The sequence below is a fragment of the Fukomys damarensis genome, unplaced genomic scaffold, assembly GCF_012274545.1.
Source record: "Fukomys damarensis isolate Sample0158 unplaced genomic scaffold, DMR_v1.0_HiC HiC_scaffold_21, whole genome shotgun sequence".
Taxonomy (NCBI): domain Eukaryota; kingdom Metazoa; phylum Chordata; class Mammalia; order Rodentia; family Bathyergidae; genus Fukomys; species Fukomys damarensis.
Genome location: NW_022900933.1, coordinates 10,115,925 through 10,130,106, shown reverse-complemented (window position 1 = coordinate 10,130,106; position 14,182 = coordinate 10,115,925). Strand labels below are relative to the sequence as shown.

The 14,182-nt window shown below is 35.4% G+C and overlaps 1 protein-coding gene and 1 pseudogene across 7 annotated transcripts in view; both read right to left on the bottom strand.

Annotated features, from left to right (window-relative positions):
- Gphn (gephyrin) overlaps positions 1-14,182 on the bottom strand; it is a 559,105-nt gene that overhangs the window by 362,536 nt on the left and 182,387 nt on the right. The window lies entirely within an intron of this gene.
- On the bottom strand, positions 6,264-7,287 carry LOC104877204 (annotated as a pseudogene).

Genomic DNA, 14,182 nt, shown 5'->3' with positions numbered 1-14,182 from the left:
AATGCAATATGATTGAATCATAAAGAATAATAAAATTATGTAATTTGCAGGAAAATGGATGGAACTGTGGATCATAATGTTAAACAAAATAAGCCAGTCTCAGGAAGACTAGTACTGCATATTTTTTTCTCATTTGTGGAATCTAGGGAAAAAAATAAAATGAGGTGAAAGTAAAAAGCGGATTGTTAGGGAAGGGGAAGGTTGTCAGGGCAAGGAAGGTGAATGCAATCAAAGTATGTCATATACACTTATGGGAATTTCAAAATAAAATTCATTAATTTGCACAATTAATATGCAACAATGAGCACAATAATGAAATAATTCAGAATAGCTAAAAAAATAACCCACCGAGTAAAGAGACAATCCATATAATCTGAGAAAATATTTGCAAATTACATCTTGAACAAAGAGTTAATATCCAGAAACTATAAGAAACTCTTAAAAACTCAACAGCTGAGTTGGGAGATGGAGGACAGCAAGCATCCTACATGCACAAGTCATTCCAGAATATTTTTCCAAAACAAGTATGTGAAGGGATAAGGGTACCAAAGGAAGTTGTGGGACTGAAATGTGACAGAGCTGGTGACCAGACAAAACCCTGAAATACTGGTGTTTAGAAAGATAAGTAAATTAACTCTGGCACTAAATTAACAATGCAGCTTACTGAAGGAGAAGAAAGTTTTCCTCCCACGCAGCAGTAAAAGAGAAAATTCAGCATACTCTTATTAACACAGACTCTGCTGCTACATAGTGACACGTATATCCTGAGAAATAGGAGATCTAACTGCAACCAACCAGTGATAGGAGTAATACTTCCTGTTTCCTCTCCTGATTTAGACAGGGTCACATTGGGAAGCCACCTTAGAAGCATCCCCCTCCAAAGATTCCTTGCCTTGGTAGAACAAACAAGAGATGGAGGAAGGCAGAGTTGAGATGAGAAGCCACCTTCAGTAGATATATACATCTGCCTAGGAATAGAAAATCCCACACTTTTCTGTTCCTCCAAGAAGTAACTGCAGCTGTGCTGCAGGGAAAAACAGACACCTGCCCTAGTAGCTAGGGACAGACAAAAAGGTGAGTAAGATACAATAAAATCACAAAGTCAGGAGAAAGACTCCAGGCCTTGCTTCTAAAGAGTTTAAACTCTAGGAGAGAAGAACCTCAGTGAGCTAAGAGACTTTGCTGAGTACAAATCTGCAGCAATTTGAATAGAGTGGCAGGCAACACTTATTTATTTATTTTTTCTTTGTTTGTTTATTTATGGCAAGAGGGGTTTTCAGTCGGCAGGCATCTCTACAAGGTCAAGTAGAAAGCCAGGTCTGTATAGCTAGGCATCTATCCCTTCAATCTGCCCAGAGACCTAAATAATAAAGAGGGGCCTGGAGACACTGGCCATTTACATCTCCAAAAACGAAGTCTGGGAAATCAGAGAACTCAGGTGCATTCTGTGGACCTGTCCATGGACTATGCAAGTCACACACTCAGCAGACAGCCTAGAGTTTCTACCTCACCTCCTATTCTTATATAGGGAAGAGATTATGTCAGTAGGTATGAGCCAGTTCAGCACACTGGTAGACCTCTTGCCTCTTCTGAACAGCATTCCTAATTGGACAGAGAACTCCGAATTTAAAAATATGAATACTTTCACCAGCCTACCCCTAGTCAGGCAACATCCAAGAATTGATCGCAATATAATAAATACCACTACAAGAGGAAATATCAAATCTGGTTTTATTTACATATTTATTGGTGTTTCTTTTTATATTTGCCTGGGGAAATTAATACGTGCATATGTAAGTGTTTATAAGTGATACTGCTTTTGCCTTTATAGTTGCTGTTGATAATAGGGCATATGATATAGGGATGACACATGGACCTAAGGAAAATATTTTAACTCCCAACCTGAGAAGATAAATCCAGATACACTGAATTTGTGTTCTCTAAAAACTGATGAAAGAATTCTAGGAACAACAGAAGTTAAGAGTAGGAAATATTCTGAGAGTAAGATAGCTTCTGTCTAACAGAGACAGAAAGGGGCCCAGAGAGTGGGTCTCCCAAAGACTTTGCTTCTCAAGGGAGTGTTATAGAGCAAAACCATGAGGTGAGGTGGGTATAAGGTATAACAAAACTATAGTCAACTAATAAGACTACAAGTATAGTTGCTTAGATAATACTGATCCAATGGAAAATCACAAGGTGGGTATGAGGTGGGACAAAACTATGGTCAACCAATAAGATTACAACTGTAGTCACTTAAGTAATATTGATTAAATAGAGAACAAACTAAGTTAAATTGATTAATTAGATCAAAAAACAATCAAATAAGCAGCTGAAGAAATAAATTACTAAAATGATTAATGAGCTCAACACAGATAAAAATAAGCATAAGGAAATGAAGGATATGAAAACCCACCTCAGTAAAGAGATACAAATTTTGAAACAAAAATCATGCATAAGTCCTGGAAATGAAAATCTGAATAACTCAAAAAGCTAAACTGAAACTCTTGGCAATACACAAAATGGATCAGAAGAAAGGATATTAGGACTTGTCTTAAAACACTCAGTAATAATGAAATAATGAAAAAATTATCCACTCTTAAAAAACATGCTGAAGAATCAATGGCCTTAGGAAGGGGGTTGAATTATAAGCTAATGAAAATTTTAAAGAAACTATTTAGTGAAATTATTCCAGAAAATTTCTCAAATCTGGGTAATGAGGTTAATACATAGGTACAGAATGTGTGCAGAACCCCAAATAGAAATAATAAAAAAAGTACCTCTTCATGGTGTTTGGCAGTTAAAATTCCAGAAATTTAGAAATAGAAAAAGAATACTAAAAGCTGTTAGACAGAGATTGTGTCAAATCACTTATAAGGGGAATTCATCAGAATAGTAGTTTTTTCAACCAAAACCTTTAAAGTCAGGAGGACTTAGAATGAAGGTTTTCAAGCCCTGATAGAAAACTACTGCCAACCCAAATGATTATATCCCACAAAGATCTCATTCATACTTAGAAGGTCATCTGTGATAAAGATAAATTTAAAACTTTCATGACCACAAAGCCAACACTGCAGAAAACACATAAAGAAGTCCTAAACAGAGATAATAAGGACAACAACCACGAGGCCAAAAGAAAGAATACATCTCACTTGGAGAAGAGTTAAATGAGTTAGAAACAGAAATAAATAAAACAACAGAAAAATAACAAAATTACAGGAACTGCTAAATACCTTTTAAAAATAACAATGTAAATGGCCTCTCCAATTAATAAAAACACATTTAGGACAACTGGACTTAAAATTAAGAACTATATGCTGCCTGCAAGAAAACACTTAATCCACAGAGATATACATAGAATGAAAGTGAAAGGAAATAAAATGATACTATAAGTGCCTGGAGTCCAAAAGCAAAAAGAAGTAGCTATATTCTTCTAACAAAGTAGACTTCAAACCAAAACTGGTCAGAAGAGATAAACAAAGCCAATACATACTGATATAAGAGTTCACCAAGAGGAGATAACAATTAGAAATATAGAAGTATGACAAAAATACATGGTGATTGTTTAAACTTTATAAAAATTTTTTACAGTAAATGACATTGCCTTTAATATTTCTCTGAATATTCCCTCTCACTTTGAACATACTTATACCATCATTTTTGCCACTTTCTGAACCACTTCTGGAATTCCTCTTTGTGTTTTTACAAGCTGTGATTAAAAAAATGACAAATACTTTGGCCAAGTGCCATCCAATGGAAAAGAAGTTCCATAAAAATATTAGTGTGTCCTCATCTACCTTATTCACCAAATCTGATAGTTGGGACATTTAGCTCTTCCCCAGTCAAAATCAGCATGAAAGACAAACATTTTGAATTGATTTAGGACTTGAAGGCAGCCATGCCATCACAACTAAAGATAATCACAAAAGAGAATTTCCAAAACTGCCTTAGAAAGTGGCAGGAATGATGAGATAAGTCTGTTTGAAGTGAGTGGGAGTACTCTGAGCGGGATTAATGGCAATATGTCTTTTACTGCTATATGTTTTAATTAAATATTCACTGGTTTTATTATGTCATATATCCACGGAACAAAACCACATTCAATTTCATAAAACAAACACTATTTTACATAAAAGGACAGAGATCAATACAATCATAGCAAGGAACTTAAGTACTTCCCTCTCATTAATAGGTCAACTGAATATCTTCCTATCCAAATCAACAAAGATATATTAGTTACACTATAGGTAAAATGGATTTAACAGTTATTCACAGAATTCTTTATCCAAAAACACCTTTTCAGTGGCCTATGGAACTTTTTCCAAAACAGACTATTTTTAAGGCTATAAAACAAGTCCCAATAAATACAAAAGTACTGAAACAAACTTATCAGACCACAGTGGAATGAAAGTTGAAATCAACAGCTAAAGAAACCACATAAACTACAAACACACACAGACATTGACTAATACTGCATGCTTTTTTTCAGTTTTGCTACATTTTATTGGTATTTAGAGGATAATTTTTTTAGGTCTTATCACCAACATTAAACAGAGGTACTGAGTATTGCACAGGATACTGAACACCTTTGAACGTGTACATGATATAGAGATGTGGGTCTCTTGCCCTTTCAGGTGTTTTCCATCTGAAGATTTGACAACTCAAGAGTTTAATAAGAGTTGAAAGAAAAAGTAATATATTAAGGCAAATTCTTCTCCTAGAGTAGTGGTGAAAGTATGGCATGTACCACACAGGGCTATTTGTTATCACTGAAAGCTCTTAAAAGGTTCACCCCATCACTGTCCTAGAGCTATAGTGGATTGAATCATTTCAGCATTTGAAATTAATCCAATCAAGATGAAACAGAATACTGAATTGAGAATTATTTTAGGCTCATATAGATTTTATTAACATTTACCTAATGAACAGAACTGACCTCAACTAAAAGTAAAGACTAGATCTCTTGAGGTACAAAGGCTATACCAACTTAACTGTAGTTACTTATTTAAAAAAATACTGCATGGTATAACTTGGGTTATTATATTAGTTTAAATATAGGCAATGTTCTGGTACTGCATTCTGCTCACACATTGCTCATTTAAAATAACAAGTGTTAAAATATGTGGGTTAAATCAGAAAGCCCATCACACATATTAATGGTCTGTGTGTCAAATATTTACTGTATATGTACTATGAAAGTTTATCCTTTTATAATAATTAAAAATCATACAAATAGTTAAAATTGTAATAAACTAATGACCTGTACATTTTCATATGGATGAATGTCAATATATCTAGATAGGAACTAAATGGCTTTTTAAAAAATCTACCTATGCATACTTTAAAAACAGAGTATAATTCTAGGTTTGCACAATCATCACTCTAAGAAGGTATGCAAGTTTTAAGGTTTAACAATCAGTTGTTGGAAAAACAAGTTACATTAGCAGTATCTCATTAACACATGACTCAATTTTAGATGACATGACTTAAAAAACACTGCAAACCCATCTAAAATTTTGATTTGGAGATGCTTCCAATGTTACTCCTACAAACATTATCAGAAAAAATAACAATGTGATGTAGAACAGCTAATCAACATGACTAAAATATGCTCAATTTCAGAAGAAGAATCTAGCCATTGGGTAAAAACTGCAGCTATCATCTGGATACACTCCCATATGGGATGCTGATCTGGGCAAAGCACATCATTTCTAAGCAGGAGAACTATCAGATCAGATTGATTCAGGGATTGTGTGTAAGGAGCAACCTATACCCTTCCATATAGACATTATGTAGCATGACTAGTCCAATTCTTCTCTATACAATTTGGTACTAACTTATGCGTCTTAACCTAGAATTTGATGTTAACTCAAACCAAAACAGCATACTGGAAAAAAAGTGTGCATATGTGTAAACTTTAACACATTCATATTACTGCCTTAAGTTTGATAAGCAAATCTACCAAAATAGCACAGCTCTAGGAAGCAGGGTAGGAACACTGGTAAATTATGAAATAGACTATTAGTTGCACAATAGAAAACTAAAAACATTAAAAACATCTACAATAAGCCTGTAGCCAAAGAAGTCTTATACACAGTGATGTGCTGGAATCTGAGTTCCACACTGTTATCCACACAATGGACTTACTCGCTGGCTGGCACAACCATAGCCTACTTCTTGCCTATAGAAGAGTGGATATTTTACCTACATGATAGTTTCTACTGAGTGGAAAGATTCACAGAAGTTGCAGATTATTCATGCCATGCTCATTCCTTGTACAAAGTTTGATGTAGATGAAGTTAAGGTGATTTCTTTGTCAATAACTGTAATTTCATTCTTTTAAAGTCAGTGATTTCCTGTATAATTTTATTACAGTTGGCTCAGGTTTAATCTCATCCATCCTCATGAAAACAAAACACCTGGTACTGGTAAATACTGTTTTAAGCTTTGCAGTGTTTGAATTCAAAGAAGATAGCTGCAACTCTGGTTAATTTTTCAACATGCTCTGAAACTCAATGTCCACATTAAAATGAACATATGTATTTCCTTTGCTTGAAGCCACAGGAGTATTTTGCACAAATATTAACCTATGTCATTCAGGTTTTTTTATGTTAATTGTAACACAGGGATCAACGTATTGCCTAGGGTCTTTCAGGCCATTTTTTTCAATTCTAAAACTGAACAATGTTATTTCTGCCTCTAATTACAACCTTCATAATAGGATACCAGAAACTCTAGCAGGAAAAGAATCAGGAGAACCTGCTCTAGCATCACCTCCTTCCTCATCTTCTTCAAATTCTAAGTTCTTTTCTTTACTAGTTGCGAAAATTCTTTTTTAACAGGACAGCCTGAACATATCAAATAAAGTCTTTATTATATATAAGAATATTCTTGGGCTGGGGATGTAGCTCAGTGGTTCTGCTGCCTGCCTTGCAAGTGCAAGGTCCTGAGTTCAAGCCCTGGTACCAAAACAAAAAAAAAAGAAAAGAAAGACGAGAATATTATTTAGGTTTGGCTCTAGCTTTTCTGGGTTCTACAATTTAAATTATTCTTGAGTCTAGGCTGTAAAGATGTTCTTCAGAATTCTGAGCATGTTGCGATTTTATTTCTGGTTTTCTTTCAAAATTCTGTGAATTAAGAATTACTGTGTTGAGCTTGGGCTTCTTTATTAAGGTATCCTGCTAATATCTAATATTCACCTATCTCCTCTACTATCTGGTTCCAGGAGTCAAAGTTAGCACCTCTCCTAAAACTGGCATCCAAGCACAACAGCAGACTCTGGGTCACCTCTTACAAAGCCTGTCCCTGCCCAAATGTCTCCTGTCCCAGCCCCAACCCCAGCCCCAGCCCCAGCCCCAGCAAGGTCAGGCTCTATGGTATTGGTAGAGAACCTACAGCATGTGCCAAAGTGGAATGTTTGTATCACTGATAGCTCTAAAAGTTTTGCTATCACTGAGAACAGGGCACCACCCTCTCTAGGCCTGGCTGCCAACATTTACAAGGAAAGAAGAAACTGCTATGGCCACCACTGCCACATGGTGAGGGTTGCTCAAGCCCATTTGCTACCACAGCCAAACTTGCAGCTCTGAAGTTGCCAACCCCACCCCAAGGCCTACACTGCTTAGAATGAGGCCTCCTAATAGGCCAGGCTACATGGCTACTGTGGGTACTCTTCCTTCCAACTGACAAGACTAAAGTTCAACTGGGTGAAAAATATACTCTTGTATGATAAATGGATAACAGCGGGAAAAATCCAAAGGAGAAATTTAAAATTACTAGAATCAAATGATAATGGAAATACAATATATCAGAACCTATAGAGTATAATGAAAGCAGTTCTAAGGGAAATGCTTAGTACCTACATGAGAAAAACAAAGTGACTGAAATCACCCCCCTTTAAAAAAAAAAAAAAAACAGTATAAGGAAAGAGATAGGAAAGATGAGAGTAAAAATTAATGAAACTGAGACTAAAAAAAAAAAAAACAGTATAAGGAAAGAGATAGGAAAGATGAGAGTAAAAATTAATGAAACTGAGACTAAAAAAAAAAAATACAAAGGCTCAATTAATAAAAGAGTTGGTTCTTTGAAAAGAAAATAACGAACTCTTAGGAAAAACTACTGAAGGAAGAAGAGAACACACATTAACAAAATTTGAAATGGAAAAAAAGTGAAATGAGCAGACACCACTGAAAACCAGAGATTAGAAATTATTTTGCAAACTTATATTCCAATAAATCAGAGAATCTAGAATAGGTAAAATTCTAGAAACAAATGACCTACCAGAATGGACCATGAAGAAATAAAAATATCTAAAGAGACCTATAAGAAATGATATTGATGCAGTAATAAAATCTCTAATAAAAAAGCTCAGACTCAATAGATTTACTGCTCAATTTTACCAGACTATTAGAGAACAAACACCAATGCTCCTAAAATTTTTCATGCAATAGAAAATGAAGGAGTATATAAAAATTCATTCTCTGAAGCCAGCATTACCCTGACACCAAAACTAGACAAAGACTCAACAAAAAATAGAAAATTACAGACCGATAATACCCTTGATAAACACAAATGCAAAACTCCTCAATACAATCCTTGCAAAGAGAATTAAAAAATACATTAAGAAGATCATTCTTCATAACCAAATTGGTTTCATCCTGGGGATGCAAGGCTGGTTCAACACAATAAATCAATAAATGTAATACACTACATTAACAGAATCAAGGACAAAAAAGGTGATGTGATTATCTCACTAGATGCAGCAAAAGCTGTAAACTAAATCCAACATCCCTTCATGATAAAACCCTTAAAGAAAACAGTTGTAGAAGTATCTTCCCTCAAACTGACAAAAGCCATATATGCCAACCCCTAGCTAACATCATAGCAAAGAAGGAAAAAATAAAAGCATTTTTCTAAAACTAGGAATGAAATAAAGGCATCCACTCTAACCATTTTCACTATAGCACTTGAAACTAGCCAGAGCAATCTGGCAAGAGAAAGAAACAAACAAGATATGAGTAGAAAAGGAAAAAATTCAAATCATCCTGTTTTGCAAATTGTCTTAGTGACTTTAGTTGTAGCCTGGACAAAATGTCTAAAATCACAAGTTAAAAGAGGAGCAGTTTATGCTGTTTCGTTCCATAGCCAGATGAGTCAAAGGCAGGAAGGAAGTGGTGGAAGGGTCTGAAGAAGGAAAACTTTGCATATTATGGTAGCCAGAATACAGTGAATGAAGGGAGGAGCCTGGGAAAGAGATATACCCTTCAAGTACATATCTGCAGTGGCCACCTCCAACAAATCCCCAACTCTTAATAGCAAGTCAGCTGCAGTTCTCCCATTAATACAACCTCTAAGTGCATGAGCTTTTGGGGGAACAGTCTGGATCTAAGCTATAATACAGATGATGTGATTCTTTATACAGAAGACCCAAAAAAACTCCACCAGAAGACTTTTCTTTTTTCTTTTTTTTTTTGTACAGGGATCAAATTTGGGACCTTGTGCTTGAAAGGCAGGTGGCAGAACCACTAAGCTAAATCCCTGGCCCTATCAGACTTTCAGATCTGATATATACAGCAATATGACATGATATTAAAATCAAGCAAAATTTGGCAATAATGAACCCACTGAAGCATAAATCAGAAAAAGAATTCCATTTGTAATAGTTTCAAAATAAATCTAGGAAATCAACCTAACCAAGGGAGTAAAAGGCCTCTACAATGAAAATTATACAATACTAAAGAAAGATATTAAAGACAGGACAGATTTGAAAACTAATACTGTAAATTCTGGCAGGGCTGTAGGGAAAGAGGAAGCCCGCTCCACTGATGGTGGGAGTGTAGAATGGCGCAACCACTATGGAAGTTAGTATGGAGATACCTCAAAGAACTAGGATTGGAGGTCCAATTTGATCCCTGCTATTCCCTTGCTGAGTATACTCCCCAAAGAATTAAAAAAATCATACCACAGTAATATATGTGCACCCATGTTCATAGCAACACAATTCATGATACCTAAAAGCTGGAAGCAGCCCAATTGCCATCAACAGGAGACCGGATAAAGAAAATGTGTGGTGAAAAAAAAAAGGGGGTACTATTCAGCCATAAAGAATGAAAAACTAGAGACATTTATAGCTACATGGATGCACACTGAGGCAATACTGAAGTGAAATAAATGTGTATAAATACCAATAGTTTCTCTAATGTGAGAAACTGAAAGTGTAAATAAGGACTAAAAGGTATAACTGATAATGTGAAATAGGAAGAAAAGGTGCACAGGGGAAAGGAAAGTGGGAAGGGTAGGGGAAAAAAAGATGGGAATGGAATTAACACGAGAAAAAGAAATACATGGAAACAAAGTCTTTGTAGATAGGGAAGGGCGGAAGGGTTGAAAGGAGGGCAGGGGAATAGGGAAAAGGTAGACTATGTAAAGGTGCAAATTTCCAATGATGAATGTCATTATAATGTATACCTTAAATGTAGCAATAAAATTAATTTAAAAAAAGAAAGACTAATATTGTAAAATTGGGCTATATTACCAAACTGGTCTACCAATTTGATGCAATTCCTATTAAAATAACAACATTCTTCACAGAACTAGAAAAAAAAATAGTAACATTCATATGGAATCAGAAAAGATCCACAATGGCCAAATCAATCAGGAGAGGAGAAGCAATATTGCAGACATCAAACTACCAGATTTGTAGTTATATTTCAAAGCCAAAGCCACTGTCACAAAAACATGATACTGGCATAAAAATGAGCAAGTAGACCAATGGGCCAGAGAAGATACAAACAAATCCATGTACCTACAGTCACTAGATTTATGACAAAGGAGCTAAAATATATATACTGGAGAAAAATCAACCTCTTTTAAAAATGCTGTGGGAAAATATATATATGTAAAACATATGGTATTATAACTCATTAATAATTTTTACCTTTTCAAGTATTAGTTAAAATAAATTTTCAAAAGGGTAAAACATAAAAATAAGAATTAGGTTCATAGGTAGAACTGAATAAAATAGCAGCATTCTTAAAATGGTAGGAAGCAAATATATTGGTAAGTACACACAGGCCCCAGGCAAGAGCCAGCCTGGACAACAGCAGCGCAGATGCACGGGCATTAGCCAGAGTCCTGCCCAGATACCACTGGTAAGTGCGAGTAGACCCCAGCCAGAAGGCTGCTTAGACAACCGTGGTGTGAGTTCACAGGGCTCAGCCAAAGGCTTGCCTGGAAAACAGCTGTGCCACCCACCAGACCCCAGTCAGAGGCCCACACAATACCATCAGTAAGGGTGTGCAGACCTGAGCCTTAAACTCACCCAGACACCAGTGAACTGGGTGCATATGCCCAAGCCAAAGGCCTTCCAGGACAACAGCCCAGTATGGGGATCTAAAAGGCCATATTTCTAACACAGGAATTGGTACAGTGAAGAGCAGCAGAGAGATGGCCTCTCTGATCTTGTCGAGAATTGAAGCCCACTGGGAGAGTAAAGAATCATCTTAATAAATGGGCAGCACACTGCATCAGTGGAAATAAAAAGACACCTAAACAAGACTCAAAACCAGATTTACAGATCACTAAGGACAATTCCAAGGGGCAAATAAATGGAACAATATGAAACTCAACCACCTGGACTCCCTGAACTGGCAACGAAAGAGGATCTGGAAAAATAAAATCAGAAATAATTTCTTAGACAACAACAGAGATAGTGTCCATAGTGAAAGACATAATTAATAACTCTAGAGCAGACACAGATTTAAAAAAAAAATAGAGAAGCTGAGGAAAATGATGGAATCGCAGCACAGGCAACAAATGAAATCCATAAAGTAGATGAAAACAGATATCCAGGAGATTAAAAAAATCCACTGAAAGTTTATGCAACAGAATGAGGCAGTGTGAGGACAAAATATCAGATTTAGAAGACAGGATTGGAATTAGTGACCAGTAAAAAAAAAATTCTTGAAAATAGAAAGGGACCATGACAAATCAATTCAGCAGCTGCTGGATGATATAAAGAAGAATAACGTAAGATTGATTGGAATCAAGGCTGGGGATTTAGCTCAGTGGTACTTCTACCTGCCTCACAAGTGCAAGGTCCCAAGTTCCATCCCTGTTACAAAAACAAACAAACAAACAAACAAACAAACTGATCGGAGTCAATAAATGCACAGGAGATAGTGCAAAACACTTTTCATAGAACTAATGGCAGAAAACTTCCCAAGTAGGTGGAAAGAATTTGACAAACAGATAAATGACTCATATATGAATCAAATTACCTGTGATCAAAAACAGTCTACACTTAGGTATATAATTGTCAAGATTCCAGAACCCCAAAAGAAGAATAAAATCCTAAATGCAGAGAAAAGAAACAAATCACATATAAAAGAAAGCCCATCAGAGTCAAAGAAGATGTTTTAACACAAACCCTCAAATCTGGAAGAGCCTGGAGTGAAGTATTTCTAGCCATAAAAGAAAACAAACTCTGACCCAGATTGATGTACCCTGCAAAACTATCTTTCAAAACTGATGGAGAAATAAGACACTTTCACGACAAAGAACACCTGAGGAACTTCATGAATATTAAACCAGCACTCCAAAAAAATTTAAAAACTATCCTAGGAAAAGACAATGAGGGCCACAAACCCATGAAGCCCAGCAGAATGAATCCATCTGGCAAGACAAGAAATTAAATGTAAAGGGGGAGAATCTAACAATAGTAAAAGGTCATTACAAGGATAAAATATGTATCAGTTATAAACATCAATGTTAATGGTTCCAATTCACCAATCAAAAAACCAGACTGGCAGAATGGGTGGAGAAGCAAGATCTAACAATATGCCGCATACAAGAAACACATTTAATTAAAAAAGAAACTTATAGACTGTAAGTTAAAGGGTGAAAAACAATACTCCACACTACAGGAAACCAAAGTAAAGCAGGAGTAGCTATCCTATTTGCAGAACAAATGGATTTCAAAACAACACTAATTAGGAGAGACAAAGAAGTTTACTACATCCTTGTAAAAAGAACAATCGAAGAAGAAGAGATGACAATCACAAATATATATGCACCTAATAGTAGTGCACACAACTATATAGAGCAAATATTAATGGACATGAAAAATCAAATAAGCAATAATACAATAATAGTGGGGGACCTCAGTACCCTACTATCACAAATAGATCAATCAGAAATAAAATAAACATTGAAATACTGGAAGTCAGTCAAACTCTTAAACAAATGGACTTAACAGATGTTTACAAAGTGTCCCACCCCCAAAAATCAGAATACACATTCTTTTCAGCTGCACATGGGTCATTTTCCAAAATAGACCATATACTTGTTCATAGAACATGTTTAAGTAAATGCAAAGGAAGTGAAATTATCCACTGTATATTATCAGATCATAGTGCAAAGAAATTAGAAATCAATAGAAAAAGAAACTGCAAGAATTTCATAACAATGCTAACAATGTAAATGCTGAAGCTTAAGCTTCTAGAAAAAGAAGAGCAGGACAAACCAAAATCTAACACAAGGGAGGAAATTATACAGATCACAGCAGAAATCAATGCAATGGAGACTAAGAGAATGATACCAAAAAAAAAAAAAATGAAGAGTTGGTTCATCAAAACAATAAACAAAATTGACAAACCATTACTCAATCTTGTTTAAAAGGAAAGAAAAGGCACAAATCCATGCAAATAGGAATGAAATAGGTGAAATTACAACAGACTGAGCAGAAATCCAGAGTATCATGAGAACTTTTGAGAATCTATACACCAAAAAGCACAGAAGATATGGACAGATTTCTAGATACATATGAATTACCAAATCTGAATGAAGACCTAAAAATTTTACACAACCCAATATCAACCAACAAAATTATCAACCAAAAAAATATCAACCAAAAAAAAAACTTCCTAATGAAGAAAAGCCCAGGTTCTGATGGCTTCACTGTTGCATTCTACCAGATACTTAGAGGAGAACTATTGTGACTACTATTTAAATACTTCAGTGAAATTGAAAGGAAAGCAATACTTCCCAAGGTGAAAGTATCACCTTGATCCCCAAAGCAGAGAAAGATCCAACCAAAATAGCGAATGTCAGGCCAATCTCCCTAATGAACATAGATACAAAAATCCTTAGTAAGATACTGGTAAACAGAATGTAGAAGATCATCAAG